General features: G+C 54.1%; 1 long non-coding RNA gene across 1 annotated transcript; it reads left to right on the top strand.

The window, feature by feature from the left end:
- The first annotated feature begins 9,947 nt into the window (after positions 1-9,947).
- On the top strand, positions 9,948-12,397 carry LOC134509739 (uncharacterized). The gene is made up of 5 exons (XR_010069393.1): positions 9,948-10,076; positions 11,094-11,129; positions 11,255-11,293; positions 11,703-11,771; positions 12,265-12,397. It is a non-coding gene; the product is annotated as an uncharacterized LOC134509739 (long non-coding RNA).
- The last annotated feature ends 234 nt before the right edge of the window (positions 12,398-12,631 follow it).

Raw genomic sequence — 12,631 nt, 5'->3', positions numbered from 1 at the left:
AAGATGAATCTGATAGAATTCTGACCAGGGATGTCAAAGACACCACAAAGGGCTTCTATAAGCACAAAAGTGAGGTACATCTTTAAGTACCAAGACTGAGAAAAGGGAGTCTACCGAAAATGTGAACCCACTGCTGAATCAAAGAATCATAGAATAGCTTGGGTTGGAAGGGAACCTAAAGCTCATCTAGTTCCAACCCCCTCCCATGGGCAGGTACACCTCCCACCAGACCAGGTTGCTCCAAGCCCCGTCCAGACTGGCCTTGAACACCTCCAGGGATGTGGCAGCCACAGCTTCTCTGGGCAACCTGGGACAGGGGCTCACCACCCCCATACTGAAGAATTTCTTTCTAATGTCTAATCTAAATCTACCATCTTCTAGGGTGAAAGCCATTACCCCTTGTCTTATCACTACATGCCCTTGTAAAAAGTCCCTCCCCAGCTTTCTCGTAGGCCCCTTTAAGCACTGGAAAGCTGCTATAAGGTCTCCCCAGAGCCTTCTCATCTCCAGGCTGAAGAACCCCAGCTCTCTCAGCCTGTCTTCATAGGAGAGGGGCTCCAGCCCTCTGATCATCTTCGTGACCTCCTCTGTCTCTGCTCCAACAGGTCCATGTCCTTCCTGTGCTTGTGGTCTCTAAAGCTGGACACAGTACTCCATGTGGGGTCTCATCAGAGTGGAGTAGAGGGGCAGAATCACCTCCCTCCACCTGCTGGCCACACGTCTTTTGATGCAGCCTAGGATGCGGGTGGCTTTCTGGGCTGCCAGCGCACATTGCTAGCTTTAGTTGAGCTTCTCATCCACCAACACCCCCAAGTCCTTCTCTTCAGGGCTGTTCTCAATCCATTCTTTGCCCAGCCTGGATTTGTCCTTGGGATTGCCTCAACCAACATGCAGGACCTTGCACTTGGCCTTGTTGAACTCCATGAGGTATGCACACACCTACCTCTCAAGCCTGCCCAGGTCCCTCTGGATGATATCACTTCCCTCCAACACATCAACCGCACCACACAGCTTGGCGTCACGGGCAAACTTGCTAAGGGTACATTCAATCCCAACATCCATGTGGCCAACAAAGATCTTAAGTAGTACCAGTGCCAGTAGTGAGCCCTGAGGAACAACACTCATCAGTGGTTGCTGCTTGGACATGGAGCTGTTGACTGCAACTCTTTGAGTGGGACCGTCCAGCCAATTCCTTATCCACCGAGTGGTCCATTGGTCAGATCTGTGTCTCTCCAATTTTGAGAGCAGGATGTCACGCGGGACAGTGTCAAATGCCTTTAGCCTCTCATATTTATGGGATGCAGTGGTTGGCTTGTAGTCAAAGTACATGTGATGGATACGGTGGGTCACCACTGCAGAGTGTCCAGCTTTCAGGGGTGCATTGCCCGCCGCCTTGCCACCTGCAGAGCCAAATCCAGTCCTTTGTATATAAGGAGGGCTCCAGTCCCCTGCTCCTTCCTCACGTCTCTGGTGTGTCAGCCACTCCTCCCAGCTTCGTGTTGTCACAAAACATGGGGAGTGGCCAAGCAATAGGCCAAGCAATAACACCTGCCAGCTCTCTCAGCACTCACAGGTGCATCTTGTCAGGGCCCGTGGACTTATGGATGTCCAGTTTGGCCAAGTGGTCTCTAACCTGATCTCCCTCTACTGGGGAAAACTCTTCCTCTCTCCAGACCCTCCCCCTTGCCTCCAGGGTCTGGGATTCATGAGGGACAGCTTTAGCAATAAAGCCTGAAGCAAAGAAAGCATTCAGTAGCTCTGCCTTCTCTGTGTCTTCCACCACTAGGGCGCCCATCTCATTCATTAGTGCACCTACATTTTCCCTAGTCTTCCTTTTTCTATGATATACTAAAAGAACCTCTTCTTGTTATCTTTAACTGTGCTGGCCAAGATGAGTTCTGCTTGAGCTTTGGCCCTTCTAATTTTCACCCTGCATAGCTTCACTACATCCTGGTATTTTTCACAAGTAGCCAACCCCCTTTTCCAAAGATCATAAACTTTCCTTTTTTTCCTGAGGTCCAGCCAAAGCTCTCTATTTAACTAGGCTGGTCTACTTCCCTGTCTGCTCGTTTTGGGGGACTTCGGGATGGCCTTCTCCTGAGCTTTTAAGGGTTTCTCCTTGAAGTAAGACCAGCCTTCCTGAGCACCTTTGCCCTTCAGGACTGTCCCCCAAGGGACACTCTCAACCATGCTCCTAAACAGGCCAAAGTTCACCCTTCGGAAATCTAAGGTGGCAGTTCTGCTGGCTCCCTGCCTTGCTTCACCAAGGATCACCTCCTCCAAGCTCACCTCCTTCATTCAAGGATCACCTCCTCCAAGCTCAGCAGCGATACATCCCAACAAAGAGGAAGTCAGGCAAAAACACCAGGAGGCCTGCATGGATGATCAAAGAACTCTTGGACAATCTCAAACAGAAAAAGGAAGCCTAAAGAGGGTGTGGGAGCAAGGACAGATAGTCTGCAAGGAATACAGAGAGGCTGTCCAAGCAGCAGGGGTCAGGTTAGGAAAGCTAAAGCCCGATAGAGGTAAATGTGGCCAGGGACAACAAGCATACCAAGAAAAGCATTTATGGGTATGTCAGTGACAAAAAGAAAGCCTAGGGAACATGTGGTCCCACTCAGGAAATGAACGGGAGCCTGGTCACCAAGGATACAGAGAAGGCTGAGGTACTGACTGACTTTTTTGCCTCAGCCTTCACCGGTAAGGGTTCTAACCACACTGCCCAAGTTGCAGAAGGCAAAGGCAGGGACCGGGAGAATGAGGAACCACCCACTGTAGGAGAAGATCAGGTCCAAGACCAGCTGAGGAACCTGAAGCTGCACAAATCCATGGGACCTGAGGAGATTCTTCTGTGGGTCCTGAGGGAGCTGGCGGATGAAGTTGCAAAGCCGCTATCCACCATATTTGAGAAGTCGTGGCAGGCCAGTGGAGTTCCTGATGACTGGAAAAGGGGAAATATAACGCCCATTTTTAAAAAGGGAAAAAAAGGAAGACCCGGGGAAGTACAGACCGCTCAGTCTCACCTCTGTGCCCAGCAAGATCATGCAGCAGATCCTCGGTGGATAAGGAATTGGCTGGACGGTCCCACTCAAAGAGTTGCAGTCAACAGCTCCATGTCCAAGCAGCAACCACTGATGAGTGTTGTTCCTCAGGGCTCACTACTGGCACTGGTACTACTTAAGATCTTTGTTGGCCACATGGATGTTGGGATTGAATGTACCCTTAGCAAGTTTGCCCGTGACGCCAAGCTGTGTGGTGCGGTTGATGTGTTGGAGGGAAGTGATATCATCCAGAGGGACCTGGGCAGGCTTGAGAGGTAGGTGTGTGCATACCTCATGGAGTTCAACAAGGCCAAGTGCAAGGTCCTGCATGTTGGTTGAGGCAATCCCAAGGACAAATCCAGGCTGGGCAAAGAATGGATTGAGAACAGCCCTGAAGAGAAGGACTTGGGGGTGTTGGTGGATGAGAAGCTCAACTAAAGCTAGCAATGTGCGCTGGCAGCCCAGAAAGCCACCCGCATCCTAGGCTGCATCAAAAGACGTGTGGCCAGCAGGTGGAGGGAGGTGATTCTGCCCCTCTACTCCACTCTGATGAGACCCCACATGGAGTACTGTGTCCAGCTTTAGAGACCACAAGCACAGGAAGGACATGGACCTGTTGGAGCAGAGACAGAGGAGGTCACGAAGATGATCAGAGGGCTGGAGCCCCTCTCCTATGAAGACAGGCTGAGAGAGCTGGGGTTCTTCAGCCTGGAGATGAGAAGGCTCTGGGGAGACCTTATAGCAGCTTTCCAGTGCTTAAAGGGGCCTACGAGAAAGCTGGGGAGGGACTTTTTACAAGGGCATGTAGTGATAAGACAAGGGGTAATGGCTTTCACCCTAGAAGATGGTAGATTTAGATTAGACATTAGAAAGAAATTCTTCAGTATGGGGGTGGTGAGCCCCTGTCCCAGGTTGCCCAGAGAAGCTGTGGCTGCCACATCCCTGGAGGTGTTCAAGGCCAGTCTGGACGGGGCTTGGAGCAACCTGGTCTGGTGGGAGGTGTACCTGCCCATGGGAGGGGGTTGGAACTAGATGAGCTTTAGGTTCCCTTCCAACCCAAGCTATTCTATGATTCTTTGATTCAGCAGTGGGTTCACATTTTCGGTAGACTCCCTTTTCTCAGTCTTGGTACTTAAAGATGTACCTCACTTTTGTGCTTATAGAAGCCCTTTGTGGTGTCTTTGACATCCCTGGTCAGAATTCTATCAGATTCATCTTTCCTAACTTCATCCCTGGATTCTCAGACAACATCTCTGTATTCCTCCTAGATTACCCGTCTTTGCTTTCACCCTCTGCTTCCTTTTTGCGTTTGAGTTTCACCAGGAGCTCCTTCTTCCTTCATGCACACCTCGTGGCATTAACCTTTTCTTTTCTTCCTCCTTCTTTTCCCCATTCCAGATCATCCTCACACCTGTGATGGGTGCCCTCAACGCCTTAAGCAAACTAGCCGTAGTTTGGTACAGGCTCCAAAGGAGGTAAAGGCCTAAGCCGTACCTGGGCCAAGAACTTCTCGAGTTCCAATCTGTTCTCTGAAAAGCCACAAAGGAGCACAGTGACACAGTGAGCATTGATGCATAGGAGCTTGGAACACCAATCATGACATTACCACGTGACCAACAGGTGGCTTTTCCAAGACTCATTTATCAAGGAACAAAGAAAGTTGGGGGTACAAGGGGTCTCATGCATGTTTTTTCCATCACATGTACTTTGACTACAAGCCAACCACTGCATCCCATAAATATGAGAGGCTAAATGAGCCTTCTTTGAGCTCTGCCTGCCAGGCAGAACGGTTGCATGGCGGTGATCTCTTCTTGAGCTGGGACACCTCTCAAGGTTGCTCCTTGAGGCAGACAGGCCTTCCATCAGTGTTTCATCACTGTTCCAGGCCTCTGGCACCCTCAAAGTAAAAAAGTTGTTCCTCAGGTTGAGATGGAATTCCCTGTGCTCCAGCTTGTGCCCGTTGCCCCTTGTCCTGTCACTGGGCACCACTGAAAACAGTCTGGGCCCATCCTCTTCACACTCACCCTCTAGATATTTATAGGCATTGATGAGATCCCCTCTCAGTCTTCTGCAGGCTAAACAGACCCGGGTCTCTCAGCCTTTCCTCATCGGAGAGGTGCTCCAGGTTCTTCATCATCTTTGTAGCCCTCCGCTGGACCCTCTCCAGTAGTTCCTTGTCTTTCTTCAACTGGGGAACCCAGAACTGGACACAGTACGCAGCATGTGACCTCACTAGGGCAGAGTAGAGGGGCACGATGATCTCCCTCGACCTGCTGGCCACACTTTTTTTCTTGCGCCCCAGCACACTATTGGCCACAAGGGCACATTGCTGCCTCATGGGCAACTTCTTGTCCACCAGGACTCACAGGTCCCTCTCTGCAGACATGCTTTCCAGCATGTCAGCCCCTAACTTCTACTGGTGCATGGCGTTATGCCTCCCTACTTGCAGGACCCTACACTTCGCACTGTTGAACTTCATGAGGTTCCTCCATCCCCACCCAACTCTGCAGCCTGTCCAGGTCTCGCTGAATGGCGTCACAGCCTTCTGGTGTGTCAGCCACTCCTCCCAGCTTCGTGTTGTCACCAAAGCTGCTGAGGGCACACTCTGTCGTTCAGTCAGCTCGTCGATGAATACGTTGAACAAGACTGGACCCAGTACACACCCCTGGGGAACACCGCTAGTTACAGGCCTCCACCTGGACTCTGTGCCATTGATCACAACCCCCTGAGCTCTGCCATTCAGACAGTTCTCACTCCACCTCACTGTCCACTCATCTGAGCCACACTTCCTAAGCTTGCTATGAGGATGTTATGGGAGACAGTGTCAAAAGCCTTGTTAAAGTCAGGGTAGACAACATCCACTGCTCTCCTCTCAGCTACCCAGCCAGTCATGCCACCACGGAAAGCTCTTCCTTGGCTTTCCCTGGCTCCGGGAACACCCTCCTTCGCCTCTATCCAGCGCCCAGCCGCAGAACTTAGCTTACCCTTGCCACCGCTGCGTTCCTCACTGCCTGAGCGCTGCTCTCGCTTTCGCCACCTTTCTACAACAAAAAAGGGAGCACGGCACAGAGCAGAGAAACTAATGTCCGGAACAGGTAAGTCAATAGCATGACCAGCAACTGTTAAACAGATAGAACAGTTCTAAGTTCCCTCTAACGTGGTCGGCTCAAACCTCTTGTAAACTCTATATCCCAGCCAAAAGTGGGGCAGCAGGACAGAGACCCCCTGCTGAGTCCTGTCCTTCCCCTCACCTTCCGTGGGTACTGAGGCTCACTGGAGACTGGAGGGTGCTGGGAGATGGGAAGCAAAATGTAACTGTGGGGAAAAAAGGGCCCACACTGTCTGTCTGTCCCCACAGAGATGAGTCCTTTCAGATGTCATTCAAGCAGCAGACGGGATCTTCCTGGATAGCACCTTGAATGTTGAGTGGCTATCAAATGCATTTGTCCCTCATTTGCGCTTATCTCCAAGGCAGCCTTGACCTCTCCTAAGTCAATATTCCTCCATTACGACAGTGCGCACAATTCACTAAGTCTTTTCAGAATAACTTCAGAATACAAATAGCCTCACAGCATGTTTAAAGATGATCAAGAATTCAACACTGGGTAACTTTGCTATCTAATAAATAACACACAGAGCAGAAGCAGTCAACGTGAAAATCTTCCAGGTGACTGCCTGCTCTTTGGGCAATTTCCAAAGCAAGTATTTGAGTCAGTTGCCTTAATCTTTTCACAGATGACCCACAACACTTCTCTTGTTTATAACTAGTGGCCCGTAAAGATATAATCATACCCAAAATCCTTGAACACGACATAGAATGTCACTGAAGAAGCTGAGCCATTTCCAGTTCTCGTGAACCACTTCTCACTGTATTTTTATTTCTTTGAAGCCGTGACAGCAGTCTGTATCATCAAGGGAACAAAAGCAGTGACACCTTGCGTCCACTAAAACTCAGGAAAACCTCCCAGTGACTCCAAAACCTACACCAGATCTTTGTCGCCATCCTTGGATTCCCAGCTTGTGTCTCATCACAATAAATTAGCCTCAGAGACAGAGGACTAAAATGGAGCTCTCTTTTACTTTCAGACATGTGACATGGAGTGCTGGATGGTTTTGGAGTGAACGGTGAGTGGGAAGCACAGCGTGGTAGCTTCAATTACTGTGGCACTTAACAAAGTGAGGATGCGTTTACAGAGGAATGTGCCAGCCCTACAAAGTATCCATGGATCTGCTCTCAGAAGATTGATGTCCCATGAACTCAGGACAGGTGTGGAGTCCAATGCATTCCATGCTGCTCTTGCTCAGTGCAGCTAGAGGGTTTGCTGGTCATTCCATGGGGTTACTTCTGACTATCAGCTACCGAAAGAAACAAGTAAACACATATCGCATCTCTTGACTGAGACCTTCCTGGCTCTACCTCCTCCCGGCGCTACCTCACACCGCTCGTAAAAGTGCTGGTCTTCTCGTTAGGCAGAAATCAATAAATATCGGTCCTTTTCTCTATCTCTTCTGAAAGATGTGTGCACCTACAGGAGGCAAAACAGGGGGGCCTGAGCTTGTTGATCCAAACTATGCCCATCTTCATTAGGAGCGTGTCCCTGCTAACAGAGGTACCCTCTGCTGTTTGGGGCGCTGCCATCCTTGAAGAGAGCACTAATGGCAGCCAACCGCATCCTGGCTGCATCAAAAGAAGCGTGGCCAGCAAGCTGGGGGAGGTGATTCTGCCCCTTTAATCTGCTCTGGAGAGACCCCACATAAGAGGGACATGGACCTCCTGGAGTGAGTCCAGAGGAGGGCCAGGAAGATGGTTGGAGGCTCCAAGCCCCTCTGCTGTGAGGACAGGCTGAGAGAGTTGGGGCTGTTGACCCTGGAGAAGAGAAGGCTTCGGGGAGGCCTTATAGCAGCTTTCCAGTACTTACAGGGGGACTATGGGAAAGCTGGGGAGGGACCCTTTGCCTGGGAGTGTAGCGATAGGACAAAGGGTAATGGTTTTAAACTGAAAGAGGGGAGATATAGATTAGATATTAGGAAGAAATTCTCTACTGTGAGGGTGGCGAGACACTGGGACAGGTTGCCCAGAGAAGCCGAGGATGCCCCTTCCATGGAAGTGTTCAAGGGCAGGTTGGATGGGGCTTTGATCAACCTGGTCTAGCGGGAGGTGTCCCTGCCCATGGCAGAGGGGTTGCAACTACGTGATCTTTAAGGTCCCTCACAACTCTGACCATTCTACGGTTGTCTGAGTCCCACACTGGCCCTGTCCCTCTCTGGTCAGAAGATGCTGTCAAGGGCCCCCAGGGTGGTGATGTTTGAGCCAGGGGGGCTGTGAAGGAAAACACCCTGGAAAGCCCTAGGCAAAGCTGCCGGGCAGGCAGGGGAAGGGCGGGACAGGGATGCAGTGCCCCTGGGGAGACAGCTCCATCACCCCGGCTGCTCTAAGGCCCACTCCTTCAGGACTCCCCTGCCACCAGGCTTTCCTGAAGGACGGCGACACTCCAGGTGTCAGGCTGCTCCCTCAGGACTGTCCCTGCCTCCGGGCTTCAGCCTGTCCCCAGGGGAGCCAGGGAACCCCAGGCGTGCGGGGTACCCCAGGACTGCTCCTCCCTACTCTCCCTCCTCTTTGGATCTCCTCGCTGCCAGGGCTGGAGGGAGCCCAGCCATCCAGGCTGCTTGAGCCCACACCAGACTCCCCCAACTTGGGCACTCTTGTGAAGCATCAGTCTTACTCAACAGGCCCATTGTGCCACGGGCCCTGGGCAAACAGGGCTTATCAGAGATGCTGCGGGAACAAACATCCCTCCTCCTGACAGCAGAGCTCTTTCCCCACAATTACTTCCGGGTGGCTGCCTGCGGACAAGCAACCATTTCATTGTGTCCCTCTGAATGGCCACATCCTGCTCAGGGGCAGCACTGGCCTGGGCCAAGGATGAGGGCATTGGAGGGACGCTCCGTGGGGACAAGGGCCTTTGGTGGGTTGTGGCCAAGTGCTCCCAGTGGCCAAGTAGCCAGGAACTCCCAGAATGAGCCAGAGCCTTCTTGGGGACAGTGTCACTGGGACCCACCATCCAGGGGAAGCTCTGCAGAGTAGGACCCCTGTTGTCTGGAGGGCACGGTGGACACAGGGAGGGGCATGGTGAGGGCCAGGACAAGGGATATTCCCCTCTGTTTTCTGCTCTGGGGAGGACGTGGCTGGGAACTGGACCAGATTATAATGCGCAGCGCAAGGGAAATGGGGTGGGCTGGAGCAGGGAACTGCGACAACTGCAGCACTTCCCCAAAGCCCAGCCCACATCTCCCGGTGCCCAACATGCAGCAGTGCTCCCCATTGCCTTCAGTGACTGAAGATCCCAGTCATCTGGCTGTCCTCATTGTCCATGCTGTGAGTTTCCCTCCTACCTCCCAGTGTTCCCCAATCCTGCAGTCCAGCGTGCCCCAAGAAGAGGGATCTGTCCCAGCCCCCCGTTTACTCAAGGGGAGAGACCCCTAGCTTGAGGCTGGCGCCATCTCTGGGGGAGTCCCGGAGGGAAAAACGGGCCTGGGAGCTGAGTGGCACTGGGGGATGGCAGTGCTGGGAGGCGAGGGGCACTGGGAGATGGGGGGATGTGGCTTTGGGGGGCTGTTGGAGGATGGCTTTTCCTTGGAGCAGTGGGTCATCATCGCAGCGTGTCCAGCTGTCAGGGGTGCACTGCCCGCCCCCTCGCCACCTGCAGATGCCTGGGCACTTCCCCATGCAGCTGCCCCATGCAGGAAGCTGGACTGATGCCAGGGAAGGTGGCTGGGCCAGTGCCAGAGGCGGGGGGTGACTCTGTGCCGGGGCTGGGCTTGTTGCCAGGGCTGGTGTCTCTGCCAGACCTGGCTTTGCCCTGGGGGCTCGCGGGGTGGGGAGGGACAAGGAGGAGTCCTGGGAGGAATAAATTGGCGCCTCACCTTCTCACGCTTCACCCAGCACTTACCACACTGCAGAGGAAGATGAAGGTCGCAGTCCTCAGCGTGGCCCTGCTCTTCACCATCCTGCTGTGCACCCCAGAGGATGCTCAGGTGAGTCCCCAGCGCCATGGGGAGGGCCTCAAGGCTGAGGATGGGGCTTAGCAACAGGGCACCCGCTCTCCTGCAGATTGAAATCGTAGTGGTGAGCACAAAATCCCTTGAATTGGCCTCTCCCTTTCCCACGCAAGGAGCTCCTCCAGGCTCCCAGGCACCTCCAGCCCTGGGCAATGCAGCTTTCTCCCTCCCACAACTCTGTCTCTTCCCTCCACTTCCCCCACCATTAAGCTTCTGCTGCCCAGAGCCCGAGTTCCTCAGTGAGCGGTCAGACCTGTCGCCTCCCTGGGAGGGTCCACCACAAACTCCTCTGAGGGCGCCCACCCATTTCTTGTCTTGGTGCCCCCACAGCTCTCCCTTTCTGGCCTCCCCAGCCCATCCTTTTGGTCCCCTCAGACTTCACCTCCCCGGGATCTCCTCCGTGTCCTTTCTAGCGTCCCCAAATGACCTTCCATTGATTGTTCCCAACGCCTGCCTTTCACTCTTTCCCTTCAGTCCTTTGCCTTTCACCATCTTCACTGCAGTACTGTCCCCAGATCACCTTCCCTGAACCCCCACTCCCAAACACTCTCCCAGTCCCCTTGGTTTGGTCCTCTGCAGTCCTCTTCCTTCTGCACCCACCAACTACCTCGCTTGAAGTCCCTCTATCCCCTCCACTTGAATTCCTTTACCTCAACTTGCATCCCGCACAGTGCTGCCCATTCAACACCCCCTGCCCACTCCCTTGGGGTCCCCTCATTCACCCCAGTGCCCTGTCTTTGGGTTCTCCCCACCCCCATCCTCTCTGGAGGCCCTGAATTCCCCACGCTACCCTCGTCTCCATCCCCACCCCTGCTCCCTGCATGAACAGGTATCCCAGGTGAAACTTTGAGGCATGGAGCGGCGAGGGGCAGGAAGGATTTTCCCCCTCACACCAGGGGGAAGCCACGGGCCTGGGGGGACTGGGGACACCTGTGTCACACCCACAGCCCCAGCAAGCCCAATCCAGACCACCCCTTTGCCCTCCTTTCCTAGGCACTCCTAGAAGGAAGTGGACTTAGTGACGTGGATGTAAGTACTTGGGTGGAGTTGGAGGGCCTCCAGACTGGGGAACAGGAGGGCACTTTGGTCCTCCCGTCCCTTGCTGGGACCGGGGACGCCCCAGCCACCAGTGAGGTCTCATGTTCTCTTTACAGGAGGCACTAGTCAGAGGTCTGCTATCAAAGAGGGCTGCGGTGGGTACCACAAGTTCTGCTGTCCCCAGTCCCTCCCCTCCATGGCCACCACACTCCAGCGCATCCCAGAGTGCCCCAGTACACCCCAATGCACCCCACTGCAACCCCAGAGAACACCCCCGCACCCCACTCTTTTCCCAGGCAGGGTCCCCTTCCCGGGGCCCCCATGCCATTCCCATCCAGCCCGTTACAACCCAGTACACCCCACGATGCCCCACTACACAGCCATGCACCCAGCTGGGCCCCTTCCCCAGGACCCCCGCTGCTTCCTGTGCACCACCACACAAGCTCGTGTACCCCGTTTCTCCCCAGAGGCACCTTCCCCAAGGACCCCCTTGCTTTCCCCTTACTGCTTCCCAGTACAGCCCACTGCAGCCACACCTTTCTCTAACCCTTGATTTCTCCCCAGCCCCCTCTGCCTGACGTAGATGCGGACCTTTTGCGCAAGAGAAGTGTGGCCGCATCCCTTCATGTCTAGGTGAGCGGCATCAGGGAGTCTCCAGCCCCAAAAAGGATGCTGGGCCCTGAGGGATCCCTGAGCCCACTGGGATGGCCAGACTTTGGGTGTGGGAGAGCGAAAGAGAGGGCACTGTGCATGATCCATGGCCCAGGGGGAGCTGGACGCAGCTCCCCCCATGCCTTTCCCTGCACCCAGTGGGGCTCTACGGACCCAGAGGGTCACCATGCAGGCCAGGCAGAGCCTCTGGTGCCCTACAGACCCCAAGGGACCACAGTGAGGGCTGGGCAGGCATCCGGGAGATTTAGGGGCTTCTCAGGCTTATGGCACACTGGGCAAGGCCCTCTGGGTGCCATATGGATCTTGGGAGAGCCAAATCCAGTCCTTCCTATATATGGATGGCTCCAGTTCCCTGCTCCTTCCCCATGCCTCTGCAAAGAGTCACCGTTGCAGACAAGGCCACTCTCATGTCTTGGCCGACACTGGGGGGCTTATTGTGGGCTCTGTGTTTCAGACCTGGAACTGATGGTGACACCCATGTCCTGTCCCCCTCCAGCAGCACGAGGAGATGATCATCGCTGCATGACCCCACCTGATCCCCTGGGAGCCCTGGCCCATTTCCCTCTAATCATCAATAAACCTCATCAGCAAAGCTACGCTCTGTGTGTGTGTCTCTGTCCGTGTCCCCTCTGATCTGCCAGCGCCCAGGCACCTGGGTCCTCTCTGGCTGTAGCTCAGGGATGAGCAGAGGGAGGGAGGGAGCGCGGACACCTGGGGTGTCTCTGTAAAGGCGATCCCCTTCCCACCCACCATGTGCTCCCAGATAAGGGGTGCCATTTGGATAAGGAGGTGAAGTCTCTGTGCTCAAAGAGAAATTAAGG

Source organism: Chroicocephalus ridibundus, unplaced genomic scaffold, assembly GCF_963924245.1.
Source record: "Chroicocephalus ridibundus unplaced genomic scaffold, bChrRid1.1 SCAFFOLD_26, whole genome shotgun sequence".
NCBI classification, from domain to species: domain Eukaryota; kingdom Metazoa; phylum Chordata; class Aves; order Charadriiformes; family Laridae; genus Chroicocephalus; species Chroicocephalus ridibundus.
This window is presented reverse-complemented; position numbering and strand designations above follow the sequence as displayed.